The following is a 17,739-nucleotide window of genomic DNA, read 5'->3' as shown; positions in this document are numbered from 1 at the left end:
TGCATTGCTCTAACCAAAGCCAAACTAAACATCGTGAGTATAGTGTTTGATATTTACCACCTAATCTTCTGATCAATTACACTTTCTAACTTTCTTTGATTTAGAAAAAAATTGTTTAGTTATTCCATAGCCCAATAGCTAGAAATTAAATATGTTTAATATTGATTTCAGAATTGCTATATCCTGTCATTTCCAAACAAAAATTGCTTTCAATCTCTGCTATGTTCTTAAGCAAAGCAAATGAATGTTTCCACAAACCTTAATACAACTTGTTAATTACCCAACTTGTTAACAATCTGTAATATGATTTGCTAATGACTTGTTAACAAGATCAACTCCAAACATCTGTACTTTTGCCACTTAATTGACCTAAAAATTTTCATTTTTACTGGCTTGATGTGGTGATTTACACATTGATTCCATCTCAAACTTCTTATGAGTCATTTGATTACTATGAGTAGAGCCATTTGCTTGTTCACTAGTCAACATCCTCCGCTTTCATTAAACTGGAGGCCCCAATGTCAAATTGAATGTGACAAGCTTCAAATAATCTTCTTTTACTGAAAACTGCCAGACACTATTCATTCCTGTCAATTTTGGTTTCTCCAGTGGTTTTTGATGAAATGTATTACAATAATGCATTGACTTGTCAGTGTCCAATTCTATTGCCTAAGGTCACTCATACTGCCTACACATGAACATGATGCTGCCTACACATAAACAAAGACAGAATATTACTTCATTGAGGCTCATGTACTAAATCCCAGATTCATTCAATTAGGTGAAGCTTGAAAACCATATCTACATGAAGCTGGGATTCACACCAAGAAAATCTGATGAAAACTTAATTTTGTAATATCTGCTGTTACGAAGGATGAACAACTCTGATGGGCAGAAGGGTGCAGAGTTGCCCATGACCCCCCTTTTTGGAGAATCGCAAACAGGTACTATTTCGATGCTGCTAACAAGAGAGCAAGAGAGACAAAAGAGAACATGCAAGGACATCTATTACTGATAACAGCCTGAGAGAGAGTTATGTTTATCCACCATGTTATGACTCCCAAAAGACTTATGACTACGGAGAGGGCTGTTTACGTGGTACCATCCTGCTCATTAAAATTCCTCAGTGGACAGCCAGAGTTGGCTGGTTTGATGGGTTAAGTCATTCAAACCTGATTGACACTGGAGACCCCGTGAGTGGGGATAAAAGGGAGGTCTGGGGTGACACCCCTCAGACGCACCAGGAGACACACTAGTGAGCATCAGAAACCCACGAGGAAGGGTGGGGCATCGGGGAATGAAGGATCAGTCAATTTTAACTCACAGTGTTTATAGTGAGGCCGTTGGGGGCTTGTGTGTGTGTCCACCCTTGCCTGGGTGATGAGTCCACCACGGAAGAATGGTCTAGCTAAAGGACAGAGGGGTCATACTTGAATGGCCACAAAAATGCATTGACAGATCAAGATCGTAAAGGAAGGTTTACAAGACAATAGCTGTCACTGTTTGATCACCCCCTCTCTCTCTTGCTCTCTCTCTCTCTCTCTCTCTCTCTCTCCAACAATTACAACACATCGACCAACAACTAACTCAGCCTGCATGAACTGAACTGAACTTTATACTCACATATGACAATTCATTATCCCCTAGACAACGATAGAGCTTGTTTATTATTGGTTATTATTATACCCACACTTTTAGGTTTAGTATTGCTAACGTGTATTATCTGTATATTTGCATTGATATTGATTTATATATTTTACTAATAAACACTGTTGAAAATAGTACCACCAGGGTCCAATGGATACTTCTATGTTTGCTGGTAAGACACCCAGTTACAGGGTACGTAACAAATTGGGGGCTCGTTAGGGATTTGATACCAAATTGGAGGGGGCCAGTGAATTGGGCTATACGTCCAGACTTTGGTCTGGTTGCATGGGTAACCAGATGGGAAACCAGAAAAGATGGATATAGACAAATTTTTAGCAAATCCGACTTTGAAGGCGTTAGAGGATGCCAAAAAGATGGACTTGGTGAATATTGCGAAAGGATTAAATCTCACAGAGGTGAAGTCGTCAATGAAAAAGTGGGAGATACAAAGGGCCATAGCTCAGTATTATATGGATAAGGATATGTTTTCGGCTGGGGTATTGGATCTGTTCCCGGAAAAGAAACCAGTTGTTGGGATGGTTCAGTTAGAGTTGGAAAGGTTAAGGTTGGATGCGGAACAGAAGAAAAGGGAGTATGAACTCCAGCTAAAGGAGTTAGAGGTGAAAAGGGAGAAGGAACAGGCTAACAGGGAGGAAAAGGAGAAACAGAGGCAGCATGAGCTGGACATGGAGAAGTTAAAGCAACAGGGAAGAGTCCAAGGGACAGACCGAGAGGAGAAGTTTAATGTTAGTAGGGAGTTTAAGTTAGTACCTCCATTCGAGGAGACAGATGTTGACAGTTACTTCTTGCATTTTGTAAAGGTGGCAGTGAATCAGAAGTGGCCCAGTGATCAGTGGGTGGCGTTGTTACAAAGTGCATTAGGAGGGAAGGCTCAACGGGCATATGCGGCATTGTCCGTGGACGTGTCTGTGGATTATGAGGAAATAAAAGAGGCTATCCTTTGGGCCTACGAGTTGGTACCTGAGGCATATAGAGAAAAGTTCAGAGATTTAAAGAAAGTGTGGAATCAGATGTATGCAGATTTTGCCTATGAAAAGGGTGTGCTCTTGGATCGTTGGTGTGCTGCAGAAAAGGTGGAGGAGGATTTCCATCATTTCAGAGAGTTAATTATGATTGAGGAATTTAAAGGTTGTGTTTCGGATAATATCTCGATGTATCTGAATGAGAAACCGAATAAGTCTATACCGGAATTTGCCAGGTTTGCAGATGAATATGCCCTAACCCACAAGACAAAGTTTTCCTCAAATAAGAGTTACCAGAAAGGTAGTAGGGATGGTAAAGAAAATCCACCGGCTGGGGTAGAGAATAAGCTGGGAGCTAGTGGTAAAGGTAAAGAGGAGGACAAACAGGCTGGCAGGAAGGTTCCTGGCTTGACCTGTTATAATTGTGGAAATGTTGGTCATATTGCATCTAAGTGCTTTGCTCTGAAGAAGGAGACAGGAAAAGGGAAAGCAGCAGTCCCTACAGGGTGTATTGAGTCGATCAGCAAATCGACGAGAAAGGCCAAGGTAGATAAAATATGAGAGGGGCGTGAGAAGTTTATTTCAGAAGGGACAGCGTCTGTAAAAGAGGGAGAGACCCCAGTTCCAAGTGAGAATCTGGAGAGATACTGGGGCTGATCAGTCATTAATCCTAAGTAAGGTGCTAGATTTTGGTCCTGAGACTGGAGAGGTAGTTTTAAGAGGTATAGGAAAAGGAACAGAAGCTGTACCTTTGCATGGGATCATTATAAATTGTGACCTGGTATCTGGACCAGTTGAAATAGGGGTGCGGTCAGAATTACCGAGAGATGGCGAGAACGTCCTTCTTGGTAACAATTTAGCAGGTGGTGAGGTGTGGTCAGCAATGAAGCTGACGAGCCAGCCTGTGAGTGCTGAGGACCCGCCCTGGATTCTAAGATCTATCCCGCATGTGCGATCACTCGCAGCATGTCGAGAAAGGCAGCTGAGAAAGAGGACAGTTTAAATGAGTCCAGTGTTGACTTGGCTGAGACATTTTTACCGACCCTGTACCAAGAGGGGTTAGGGGATGGTAAAATGGAGAATAGGGAGGTGAAAGAGAGTAAAGGAGAGGAGGTAGACATACCCTTAGCCAGGAGGGACTTTATAGAGGCACAGAGTAAAGATGAGAAACAGATAAGGCTGTTAGAAGGTCCAGGGTTGGACATGAATGATCTGTCTTGCTTGACAGAGCAGTTTGAAGAAGTTGAAAATTTTAAATGTGTTCCCAATAATGATGTAAGGGCAGTCCTAGATGAAAAGGATGCCGTTACCTTGAAGGAGTCTGTTGGGTTAGCAGATGAAATTGCTTTAACCCTCAGGGTTGAGTTTACTCCAGAAGGGAGTTGCCCAGAAAGTAACAGGGAGGATCAGGGGAACTTAGAATTTGAAAAGGGGACGGGTATTGAAAGCCTGGAAGAGGCAGATGTCCCGTCTGAGTGTGTTCAAGATGTGGTTGCACATGGTACTAAACCTAGTAATGAAACTCAGGTATCAGGTCTGAGGTATCTGATTTAGTGGAAAAGGAATGCAGTCCTTTTAGGTCAGATGGACTCGGTTCTGTGAAGAAAGAGTTAACCTTGGTACTAGTGGGAAGTGAGAATTCCCAGTTGTTTGTGTTAGAAGATGTGTTAAAAGTTAGTAAGGAGATGGAAGCTGGTCACGTGAATATTATTATTGAAGGGGAAGGGAAACGTGTAGTTCCTAAATTGAGTTAAGAAAATTTTAAGTCTGGATTGGTTTCAGAAGCAATAACCAAGCTGAAGGAACAATGGCTTGTTAACAAGGTGCCTGTGAATCAATTACAGTTTGATTTGGAATGTAAAGGTACCCCATTTGCTGATGTTATTCAAGGATGTGATTTGGAGGGACAGAAACAAAAATGTTGTTTGGACAAAGAGGGATCACTTGCAGATGTTAAACTGAAAACTAATAGAGTGAAGGGTCCTGAAGATAAAATTACTGACTTGCTTAAAAATAAAGAATAGTGTTCAGAAGACAGGCTGAGTTTGGAAAACATTGGTGATAAGATAACTCCTATGAAAGGAGTATGTGAACGCCTATTCCACCCTGGTGACCAAGTTAGCCACGTGAGAGTTAAGTGGAAAAGGGGCAAAGGTTGACAAATGCCACAGGATCTGGTTTTGTGGGAATTTGACACAGCATGTAAAATAATAAAGACAACACCATGGAAGATTGTCTGTTAAGTTTAAAAGTAAAATAGAGATTAGTATTTGCACAAACTTTTGTAATGTACCACAGTATAATCACACATGTATTGGTTCACATTTTGTAATATACACATAAGCTAAAATCACAACGCTTTAGATTTTTTTTGCTGACGAAAAGAAAAAAAGATAGGCAGTTATTAAATTGGAGTCTGATGCTACAAGAGTTTGATATTCAGATACAACATATTAAAGGAAGTGACAATGTAATCGCTGACTGTTTATCTAGATGCTAAGTTGAATGTATATCTGTATTGCTCTGTAGTAAAAAAAAACCCTTCTGTATTTTGTTAGATTCTGTAATTCTGTAAGACTCTGTATTAGTTAATTTTCCCCTTTGGTGAAAATTCCTTGAAGGAGGGGGTGTTACGAAGGATGAACAACTCTGATGGGCAGAAGGGTGCAGAGTTGCCCATGCCCCCCCCCCTTTTTGGAGAATCGCAAACAGGTACTATTTCGATGCTGCTAACAAGAGAGCAAGAGAGACAAAAGAGAACATGCAAGGACATCTGTTACTGATAACAGCCCAAGAGAGAGTTATGTTTATCCACCATGTTATGACTCCCAAAAGACTTATGACTACGGAGAGGGCTGTTTACGTGGTACCATCCTGCTCATTAAAATTCCTCAGTGGACAGCCAGAGTGGGCTGGTTTGATGGGTTAAGTCATTCAAACCTGATTGACACTGGAGACCCCGTGAGTGGGGGTAAAAGTGAGGTCTGGGGTGACACCCCTCAGACGCACCAGGAGACACACTAGTGAGCATCAGAAACCCACGAGAAAGGGTGGGGCATCGGGGAACGAAGGATTGGTCAATTTTAACTCACAGTGTTTATAGTGAGGCCAGTGGGGGCTTGTGTGTGTGTCCACCCTTGCCTGGGTGATGAGTCCACCATAGAAGAACGGTCTAGCTAAAGGACAGAGGGGTCATACCTGAATGGCCACAAAAACACATCGACGGATCAAGATCGTAAAGGAAGGTTTGCAAGACAATAGCTGTCACTGTTTGATCACCCCCTCGCTCTCTCTCTCTCTCTCTCTCTCCAACAATTACAACACATCGGCCAACAACTACCTCAGCCTGCATGAACTGAACTGAACTTTATACTCACATATGACAATTCATTATCCCCTAGACAACGATAGAGCTTGTTTATTATCGGTTATTATTATACCCACACTTTTAGGTTTAGTATTGCTAACGTGTATTATCTGTATATTTGCATTGATATTGATTTGTATATTTTACTAATAAACACTGTTGAAAATAGTACCAGACTCCAATGGACACTTCTATCTGTGCTGGTAATACACCCAGTTATGGGATACGTAACACTGCCAAGAAGCAATTAAAGTAAGACACCTACAAAAGTGGCATGAATGACTATGAAGTGTAGTTTTCAAATAACTTCTGTTAGGAAACATCACAAACACACTCTAGGGTCCAAAGTAATTATCACTCTAAAAAAAAAGTAGTATATAACCTATCTTGTACAAATAGAAGTTTAGATGACGTGCAGTATCCAAGAAAGAAATGGGTCTAAGGCCAGTGCGTCATCTTAGCTTTAGTGGTTACTGAAATCTTTTTCTGTTACAACTCTATATTTCTGAGGATGTTGAAGTTGACACAATATCATTTATAAGTTCATGTTTAATTTTGTTTTATTACAGGTACAACCCCAGCCTCTCTCTCTTTCTCTCTCTCTCTCTCTCTCTCTCCCCTTCTGTCTGTCTGTCTCTCTCGCACACACACACACACACACACACACACACACACATTTTCTTCTAAATATGATTCAAAAAACTTTTAAAATCTTGATTACAATTCTGTTCTCCTTACTTTTCTCCTGGTGTACCCCTTTAGGAATTTTTTTAATCCTTTCACAACCTACCCATTAGTCATTATTTTTTATGATGGATGGGTGGGTTGTATTTTTCTGTAAAACTTAATGCTTTCTTCCGAAGGAACTTGTCTTGAAGAATGTCATGTTATCTTCCAAATGAACAATAATTAGATAAGGCTGCACTATAATTTTCAAGCTTCTTCCTCTTTCTCAGCCCAGTACTTCTCATTCACCCACTCTCTCTTTGACAGGACTCCAGGTAACATTTAAATAAGCATCAGTTAAATATCATTGACAGCTACAGCCTCAGTCTCATGTTGGAGAATAAAGTAATTGACTTTGTGGTATTCCAGGGTCAGTTCATGTAAGAAAAACAATCAAAAAGATCATCATTAACATTAAAAATTCTCCTATCTCATTTTAAGAATGTGTGCCAGAAAAGTCACTCACATCAGCAACAATGGTGAATTCTCGATGAATGATGAGCTTTCTGCCCCAGCAATTAGAGACGTTGGTGAAAACACTTAGAAGTAAACAAACCACTGACTATAGACAGAAGAGTCTTGTGACTAAACAGAAATCATTAACATTAATCATTAACAAAAGGCTGAAATTTCTGTGGTAATTAAGAGTTAGGTTGAACAGGAAGGAAAGTGGAATGAGGTTCAAAATCAGATCAGCCACATTTTTGCTGAATGGCAGACCTATCATGAGGGACTAAAAGGCTCTTATTTCTTATGATTTAAGTTATGTATTAAGTATGTCATTCAATTTAATAATGTAATTAAATTCAGTGATTGGTAGGAATAAAGCAAGTGCATACATTCTGATGGTTGTTATGTGTAACTGTTCCTCCACCCCATTCCCAGGCGAGCACAGTTATCAGCGGAGAGTAGCATAAAGAAAGCGGGTGATATTGGTGTCCCTGCTTCCTCCAACGCAAACACAAGCAACGGTATCTTCACCATCCAGCAGCTATTTGCTCACGTCTCCTCTCAACCCTCTCCCATGTCTCATGCCAAGCCCAATGCTGGCTGATGTTTGGGAGTTGTCTTCTGTTTGATAAACTGCAGGATAGGGGGGGAGAATTTTAAATTAAAATGTCATATTGTTGGGAATGTTTCCGAGCACCTGGAATAGTATTGCATGAAGGGAAGAAATAAGTTGTATTTTATGGAATACTAACTAAATGTACAAGCATTAAATAAGAGGAGAGAGAAAAAACACTGAGCCTGTTTGTGCAAGACTGTGAGGGAAATCTGCTTGAAAAGAGAAAATGGCCCTAAGTACTTCGCCAGATTGAGACCCTATATTAGGCCAAATGAGACAGGTATATGAACAGCAGGAAATGGTTGGGGGGGGGGGGAAATATAGATCATGTATAGGCAGATGATATTAGTTTAGACTGACATCATGGAACCTTTAGGAGGCATTGATCATAATATGATAAAATTCACACTGCATTTAGAGAAGAAAAAGCTAGTATCAGATGAATTGTTATTACAGTTGAGTAACATTGACTGCAGAGAAGAACTGGTCAAAATTAATTGGAAGGGAACATTAGCAGGGTTAACAGCGGAACAGCAATAGTTTGAGTTTCTAGGAGCAATTCAGAAGTCACAGGATTGGATCATCCTGAAGAGGAAGAAGTATCTTAAAGGGAAGATGAGGAAACTATGGGTGACAAGGGATGTCAAAGACAACATCAAGGCAAAAGAGAGTGCATACAGCATAGCAAAAACCAGTGGGAAGCTAGAGGGCTGGGAAGCTTTCAAACATTAACAGAAGGCTACTAAAAAGTGCTAAGGAGAGAAAGGACAAAATATGAAGATAAGCCAGCCAATAATATAAAAGGGCATACTAAAAATTTTGTAGATATATAGAGTCAAACAGAGGAAGGACTGAATATCAGACCACTGGAAAATGATGCTGAAAAAGTAGTAATGGGGGACAAAGAAATGGTGGACAAACTAAATATTTTTGTGTCAGTTTTTATTGTGGTTATCCTGTGGCCTGCTGGATATTCTGTGGGTATTTCCGAATGAGCCAACCAAGGGGAACCTTGTCACGTGCCTTTCTAAAATTCATATACATCACATCCACAGCTGTAGCTTCACCAGTTTGTTTCGTCTCTTCCTCAACAAAGCTGGAATAAAGAGGGCCTTTTCTGATTGGCTGCTGGTGACTAGTGATGTTTCACAGGGCTCAGTGTGTGGTTGCTCCTTACGTGTTATATATTAATGAACTGGATGATTGAATGATTGTTTTGTGGCCAAGTTTGCAGATGATACAAAGAAAGGTGGAAGGGCAGGTTCCCCTTCGTTGTCTATTAGTACATAGTTAGTGTGCTTAATAAGGGTCCAGAGTTAGTGGTATGTTCTTTGTGATCCCACTTTGACTCTTTATCTCACATTCTTGTTACTTATTGCTACTTATTTATTTTTGCATTTACACAGTTTGTGGTCTCCTGCATTCTGGCTGATCTTTCATTGATCCTGCTATAGTTACTATTCTATAGATTTGCTCAGTATCCCCACAAGAAAATGAACTCAGGATTGTATATGGTGACTTTGATAATAAAATTTACTTTGAACTTTGTGCTGGATGACCTTCAGCTCATGTAGGAGAATGAGGAGGTGATAGATTAGCTACAAGGAGGCAGGTATCTGCATAAAGGAAAGGGAAAGACTATAGGAAGTCAGTGTGGATAAGTACAATTGGATACCATTGGGGAGAAGACCTACCAGGGCGGGGGGGACCACAGCGATTGGGTCTCTGCATTGAGTCTGGTTCTGTGGCTCAGAAAGGAGGGGAGTTGGGGAAGAAGAGGAGCCCAGTAGTGATAGGGTATTCCATAGTCAGAAGACCAGACAGGAAATTCTGTGGATGTGAAAGAGATGCCCGGATAGAATGTTGCTTCCCAGATGTCAGAATTGTGTCCACAGTATTGTAAAAGGGGAAGGCGAGCAGCCTGAAGTCATGGTACATATTGGTACCAACCATGTGGGAGGAGAAACCAGAGATAATATAGGGAGTTAGGTGAAAAGCAGGACCTCTAGGGTAGTAACCTTTCGACTGCTGCCTATTCCACGTGCCAGCGAGGGCAAGAATAGGGCGTTTTAGCAGATTAATGTGTAACTGAGGAGCTGGTGCAGGGGGCAGGGTTTCAGATTTCTGACAAAGGGTCTCAGCCCGAAAAGTCGACTGTACTTCCTCCTATAGATGCTGCCTGGCTTGCTGCATTCCACCAGCATTTTTTTGTGTTGTTTCAGATTTCTGGGTCATTGGGATCTCTTCTGGGTCTCACCGACATGAGATTGGGAGACAGCTTCACTGAGCATCCACACTCCATCTGCCAGAAAAAGTGGGTTTTCCCAGTGACCAGCCAGTTTAATTCCACTTCCCATTCCCATTCTTATATGTCTATCCACGGCTTCCTCCACTGTCATGATGAGGCCACACTCAGGTTGGAGGAACAACACCTTATATTCTGTCTTGATAGCCAACCTGATGGCATGAACATTGATTTTTCAAACTTCCGGTAATGCCCCTCCACCTCCTTTCACCATTCCCCACCCCCTTTTCCCTCTCTCACCTTATGTCCTTGCTCACCCATCACCTCTCTCTGGTGGTCCTCCCCCACTTTTTCTTTCTTCCATGGCCTTCTGTCCTCTCCTATCAAACTCCCCCTTCTCCAGTCCTGAATCCCTTTCACTGATCAACTTCTCAGCTCTTTACTTCATCCCTCCCCCTCCCGGTTTTACCTATCACCTTGTGTTTCCCTCTTCCCTCCCCCAACTTTTAAAATCTACTCCTCAGCGTTTTTTCTCCAGTCCTGCTCCGAAATGTTGACTGTACTCTTTTCTATAGATGCTGCCTGGCCTGCTGAGTTCCTCCAGCATTTTGTGTGTGTTGCTCGGATATCTAGCATCTGCAGAACTTCTCTTGTTTGTGATTAGATTAACACATGGGCAGCTTTGATGGCTCTGAGCCTGAGCTCATTGGAATTTGGAGGAATGTGGGGAGATTTCATTGAATATTTAAACACCTAGATCGACTGGATGTGCAGAAGATATTTCCAATAATGAGAGAATTTAGGACCAGAGGACACAGCCTGAGAATAGAAGAATGTCCCTTTAGAACAGAGATGAGGAGGGAGTTGTTTAGCCAGAGGGTTGTGAATTTATGGAATTCATTGCTACAGATGGCTGTGGAGACCCACGTCATTAGTATATTTAAATTGGAGTCTGATAGGTACTTAATTAGTAAGTGTTTCAATGGCTATGGAAAGAAGGCAGGAGAATGGGTTGACAGGGATAACCATGTCAACCATGATTAAATGACAGAGCAGACATAATGGGGTGCATGGCCTAATCCTATGACTTATGGTCTAAGTTTCTTGATCCCAGAAGCTTGTGACATTTGTGATTCTCCAACATGGGCATTCTGTTGAAGCTTCAGTTGCTGGGTATATTCAAACTGAGGCTGATCAAGTTTTAAGAATATGTGGTTAGTGCAAGAAAGTGGTTTTGAAATAAAATGTCAGCCTGAACTGTTGAATGGTGGAGGAGGTGATAGCTGACATCCTGGATCTCAAACCCAAAGATTGACTGTCCATTTCCCTCCATAGATGGTGTCTGACCTGTTGAGTTTCTGAATTGTTTTATGTATTGCTCCCTTCCAGCATCTACAGACTCTTGTGTCTACACAAGGGAAAGAATGGCCTACTCCTTTTTCTATCACTTATATAGCATTACATTGCTTATTGCTGATACAAGAGGTCACCATTCACCTTGGACAAAGATTAAGGACTGTGGCTCACATTTGTACTGTGAACAGAATGGGTTGAGTCAGCAGCTGGGGTCTGGACTGTGCAATGGAACCAGGCAATGCTTCCAGACATTGCCTTTCTCAGATTTAGTTGGAGGAAACTTTTGCACGTCCAGTACTGGTGTCAAATAAGCAATCACAAAATTTAGAAGGGAGGCAGTTATCAGCAAAAATGTGGGAACTGAGGCTGTTTGTTGAGATAATACTGACCTGTGATAACATGCAGATAGGAAATAAGATGGGCTAAGGATCCATTTCTTGGGATACAAGGCAGATTTAGAAAGACAAGCCTCTGGTGTTTTGCAAGTCATTAAGAGAGAGATAAGAATTAATTAGGCAAGTCGGATCCCACCTTTAGTGGCAACAGCTGGGGGCTCTTGGTTGATAATGATTAGGTCAATTGAATCAAAAAGGTTTAAAAAATGGTAAGACTTGGATTGTCTTTGTCACAATCACAGACAGTGAGTGCAATGATTTTTGATAAGATTCGATGGAGTAAAGGCAGAAGCCTGAGACGTTTATGAAAAAAGATTTGGGTAAAATTAGAACAAATTTATGAAGCTACAACATACATAAGTTTCTTTGCATTATAAATTTAAACGTAATAATTAAAAGATTTAACATGAAAGGTTTGGGAGATGTACAAAGACTGTGTAAACGTTGCCAGTTGTGCCAATACTGAAGTACAACTGTGAGCTGAACAGCAGAAGTAGAGCAAGACAATGCTACACTATTGTTCAAAGAAATGGACTGGTTAAAAGAGCTGAATATTACAGAGGAACAACCTTCTATTTAAGATGTTCTATATTATCAATTCATGTTTGTAAATATTTCTTCAAATTTTCTCACTCTTTCGGATTTCATATTTCCCCCCCAACTCCCTAAAATGATCTTTTCCCAACCCACTTCAATGATAATACCAACGAGAAGATGCTGGCTTCACATTTTGTTGTATGTGCTTCAAAGGGAAAGAGCATTTCAAACAGATACAAGATAATCTAAAGCTTAGCGAAGGAAGTATTCTGCAGGAGTTACCTTAGCTAACGTTTGATGTCAGAGGATCGATGTAAACAAATCAATGTCAGGATGTATAATGAGTTTCACAGCTAATTAAACATCCAAACTAAACTCACTTAGAAATATTGACTAAATGTTAATATATTATGCATATGTTAGGATTCTTTATAGTCTTGGATGTCAGTTGACTCTTTATCATTATTTTTTACATTTGGATGTGAATTTCACATAGCGAACAGCTTATTTTCCAACTACATCCAGCCTATAGATGGCATTGTTCATCAAGTTCTTCATGATCAGAATATCTCAGAGCATGAAAAAAGCCCACCAAGTCTGTGACAAACACCATGCACCAATTTACATAAATCCAATTCCATTTCACTTCACTCAACTCAGATTCTACAACTTACCTGTACACTAGGGACAATTTACAGTGACCAATTAATCCATCAACCCACACGTCCTTGGGATGTGGGAGGAAATTGGAGTACCCAGAGGAAACTGACACAATCACGTAAAGAACTTGCTAAGTCCACAAACCGGACAGGAAGCAACCAAAATTCTGAAACTATGGTCTTCTAGTTGCATGGATAATGCTGATCCCTTACACAATGGGACAAGCTCCCACTACCTATTAAATGCTCCCAATTATGTGTGCCTCAAATAGCCTCTGACAACCAAGTCCAGCTCCTGGCCTTCACATGTGGCTTAGCTACTAAGCCTGATTAAACTGTTTCTACTGACAGGAGAAGGGGCAAAGGCGGGTTTAATGACTCCTTAAAAACAGATGCTTCGGGCAGGTGGGTCTTGACAGCCGTGGTTGGCAGCTCATCTAGGAGAAGGAAAATTCTGATCTCATACCTCAGCTGCCTTGTGGCTATACCCAGTCACGGGGAAGGCTTTGGGAGTAAACTCCAAAGGGAAAAATCCAGAGCTGGAGTCCCTAAGGCAGTGCTACATTCGGTTCAATGCCGACTGGCGACTCCTGCGACGCTGCTGCTACCAAACTGTATCGGTTTGTATGAGGTTCATCAGATGCATGGAGAGGGGGAGCTTGCTACATGGGCAACAGCTTGCTCTCCATATCATACTGATCAGCCTTCTGTAGCTAGACAGCTAGGACACAACATCAAAGGTTGATCATGACCACCAGAGCCCTCAATGCATCATGCAATTATTATACACCTCAAACTCAGGATTTATTCAAAGTCAGGCTATTATTAGTTGTTCTTACTTTATTGAGGTGGATTTATCTCAGATTGAGGGCTGACCATGCCAGTAGTGTCTATTGTGTTCATAATGTGCTTTTCTTGAAAGTTGAAGGGCCATTAAATTTCTGGAACAGACCCTCATCTTTCAACAAGTTCTTCCAGATCTACAATGAATTCAATTATCTTAAACAATCAGTCATTCGAATCATCTCACTCACATTTCTAGCATTCAGTGCTTTCCCCTCTGTCCCTCCAACTCCCTAATTATAATCAATATAGCTGAACATTCCTCATTCGATCACTACTACAAAATGGAATGTTGTCACTAGCTCTGATCACAGCCTGATCACCCTAATTGAAATCCCTTCTCTCCAATGTGGTGTAACTTCCTTTTACCAATATTGCTTTTGCACTCCCTTTCTAAATGGTCCTTTTTAAAGATCCTACAACATGAAAAATTTAACTGGCAATCAGTTTTGACCAGACTTCATCATAGCCTTTAAACTACAGTATGTCTGCACCTCAAACTCATGCTTTATCTGTTAAGTACTTGCATTTGTGTGCAGCCTCTTATCTGGATGGATGTCTCCACCCTGACAGGCCTTTACTCTCAATTTCTGACCTGTCAATTTAAATTCTTCACTCCTTTAAAACCTCACTTTGAATAGTAATTCTACAAATGATAGGATGCTGCACAATCACCACTCACTTTTTCTTCAATCCCCTAGCTTGCAGTGTGTGGCCTCCTTTGGTTTGGGACATAAATGTTCAAGTAGGTCTGTAAGATTTTAAGGTGAGGCTGAGGTAGTTTAGAGAGTTCACAAATTAAAATCAAAAATATATTTGGAAGATTAACTGCTAGCGGACACTGGGAATCCCTTGGAAAGATCTGATCTTTAGGAATGCCCCATGGCCTTCTGGCATTTATGGAAAGGGATGTGAGTGAGTGCTTATTTTACCATATGAGAACTTAAGGGTTTTCATGCAAATATATTAAAGTCACAATAAAAAAGGCTAAAGTACTTGCTCCTCAAAGGTTTGCAGTTAATCATTACCTGCTCCTTTGTCCTTATCACTGATATCTGAAAGGTACATGCTAAACAAGCCCTCAGATCCGCTCTTTCTATCCTTACTTGTTACAAATTGATGCTGGAAATCTAGAGCAACACACACAAAAAGCTGGAGGAGCAAAGCAGTTCAGATAGTATCTATGAATAAACAGTCAACATTTTGGGCCATGGCCCTTCACCAGGACTAATGACTGGTGCTGCCATTCATAGGTGCTGCCTGGCTTGCTGAGTTCTCCGGCATTGTATGTGTGTTACCTCACCTGTTGCTGCTGGCGCAGTCTGTTACTTGTTAAGCACTCTCCTTTACTAGTGTCATTACCACGACTGCCCTGTGAACTCACTGGACGATATGGTCCTGCAAAATTTTCAAAAATTGTCTATTGTGATGACATACTTACCAGGCTATTCAATTTTCCAATTATCTTGCAATCTTCATATCATTCATGAATTATTTTTAGCTTGGGTTGCATGAGGTAGGCCAGCCCCGTATCATCCACTTACATCCACTTACTGCAAATAAAAGCAACCTACATCTCTTGCAAATCAAAGCTACTCTTTCTAAAAAAAAGAAAAATTGTTCTGCTTTTTATCAACTGATTTGACAATATAGAACAGAACAAATAAGATGATAATAAGAGGCTGTCTTCCCTGCAAGACCAGGGACCATCTATCAAATGAATCAAAAAGATGTTAGACATAGTACATGCTATTCCTTACTCTTGCAACCTCACTTACCAGATCATCAATGGGTCACCAATCCCACCAAATGCTGAAATATCTATTGGAGGTTTTTCTTTCACATTGGCCATCTTGAGCTTACATTCAAACTCTCCTTTCCAATCCCACACTGACCTATCTATACTTAGCCTTCCCTTTTGCCTCAGAAGACAAACACAAATTGGAAGAACAACATTTCATACTCCATTTGAGTAGCTTACAGCCCAATGATATGAACATTGAACTTTCCAATTTCAGATGACTCACATTCACACTGCTTTACTCCAATGTACACTCACCTGTTCTTCTTAATTTGTTCTTGTACACCCTCCCTCCACCAGATTTCACCTGCTCATCATCCCCCCCATCTACTAGCCTCAAATCCCCTTCCCCAACCCCCTCCATGGCTATATATGAGGAATCTTTCCTCTTCCCTCTCAGCACTGATGCAGGGTCTTGACCCAAAACACAAAATATCACTGTACACCTCCACAGATAATTGACCTATGGAGTTCCACTAGCATTCTGTTTCTTGTTCAGAAGCAGACACATTATGATAATCAAGATTATCACATAGGCAGAGAAAGACGCAAGTTATTCCTGAGGAAGTTTAACGTCCTGCTGCCTACTGGGAACCTCTGTCTCATGATCACTTAAAGTGGAGAAGGTTCATTTGTAATGGTGTTGAGAACCTCAAGGGTACATAGAGCCATATAAGAGCAGAGAAAGGAATTCATTAGCTTATAGGTTTACTGCTCGTCCTGTCAGGCGCCTCATCCTCCCTCCTTTGAAGGATCTGCTGTTTTCCTTACTGATCCCATTAGTCACTTCAGTGTGAAAGAAAGTCAGTCTTGATCCTAAGGGATTGCCTGCTGAGGAATAATGTACTGGGAAATACCCTTCTGCCATGCAAAGTCTCTTGCTTCATTTATTTAGTTTGACAATAGCACTATGAAAATAGGACAGTACCATTATTCAGCCCAAGTGTTACCAGAGTTTGAAAGCAATCTAATCTTGTAATAGCGACAACAGAATCAATTATCATATTTCTACTGCTTTAAACATAAGCACTACAGCAAAGAGTCAGGCCCATCATTCCATCTAGTCCATGCCAAACTATTACTCTGCCTACTCGCATCAATTTGCAGCTGGACCACAGCTCTCCACACACCTCACATCCATGCGCTTATCCAAACTTCTCTTAAATGTTGAAATCGAATCTGCATCCACCACTTTTGCTAGCAGCTCATTCCAAATTCTCAACATCCACGGAGTGAAGAAGCTCCCCTCATGTTCCCCTTAAACATTTTACCTTTCACCCTTAGCCATGACCTCTGGTTCTGGTCTCAGCCAACCTCTGTGGAAAAAGCCCTTTTGCATTTAATCTGTTAATAGCCCTCATAATTTTCTATACCATTATCAAATTGTCCCTTTTTCTCATACACTGCAGGGAATAATATACTAACCTACTCCACCTTTCCCTATAACTTAAGTCCTCAAGACACAGCAACATCTTGTAAATTTTCTGTGCACTCTCAATCTTATTGATATATTTCCTGTAGGTACGTGACCAGAACTGTACCCAATACTCAAAATTGTTTGTAAATTGTCTCTGTACTCTTCTAATCTTATTGATAAGACAACTGATATATAAGTTGATTGTTTTGTTTAAAACTTTCAAATTAATTAATTATCATTCTGTTTGAAGTATTGCAAATATTTTACATATGTTATGACAAATCCATGCTCAGAACAAGCACCAATCTGTCATTTTCATTTTTGCAGTACAATTCTAGTTTTGCCAGAACGCAAAGTAAAGATAAATAAATCCATAAGAAGCTGAAATCCATGGGCACAATCTTCCTCGTTTACTCATTTGTACCAAAAATATTGGAAATAGACTGCAGTAAAATGATTTTTATCTCCAGATTTTCTGTGTTTATTTCAAGTTTCCTGCATCTTTGCTATTTTACTTTTGTAACAGAATCAGAATTAGGTTTAATATCACTGTCAGATGGTACTAAAACTTGTTGCTTTGTGGCTGCATGACATACACATTTCATTGAGCATATGACTGACTTTACCACTCCATGTCGATTACATACGTCGAGCTTTAAGTCAACACACACTTTTACAAGAAAAATCCTGCAGCCTT

The 17,739-nt window shown here is 40.6% G+C and overlaps 1 protein-coding gene across 3 annotated transcripts in view; it reads right to left on the bottom strand.

The window, feature by feature from the left end:
• The window catches only part of LOC132399187 (ribosomal biogenesis factor-like), a 72,523-nt gene that overhangs the window by 50,591 nt on the left and 4,193 nt on the right, over window positions 1-17,739 (bottom strand). Inside the window, exon 1 of one of the 3 annotated variants that reach the window (XM_059979317.1) lies at window positions 7,190-7,234. The exons of 1 other annotated variant lie outside the window; for it this stretch is intronic. The gene's annotated coding sequence lies outside the window, so the exon portion shown is untranslated. Of the gene's footprint in view, window positions 1-7,189; window positions 7,235-17,739 lie in introns of those variants that run through there. One more of the 3 variants, XM_059979332.1, reaches the window with a different exon arrangement.

Source organism: Hypanus sabinus, chromosome 1 (assembly GCF_030144855.1).
Source record: "Hypanus sabinus isolate sHypSab1 chromosome 1, sHypSab1.hap1, whole genome shotgun sequence".
In the NCBI taxonomy this organism is placed as follows: domain Eukaryota; kingdom Metazoa; phylum Chordata; class Chondrichthyes; order Myliobatiformes; family Dasyatidae; genus Hypanus; species Hypanus sabinus.
This window is presented reverse-complemented; position numbering and strand designations above follow the sequence as displayed.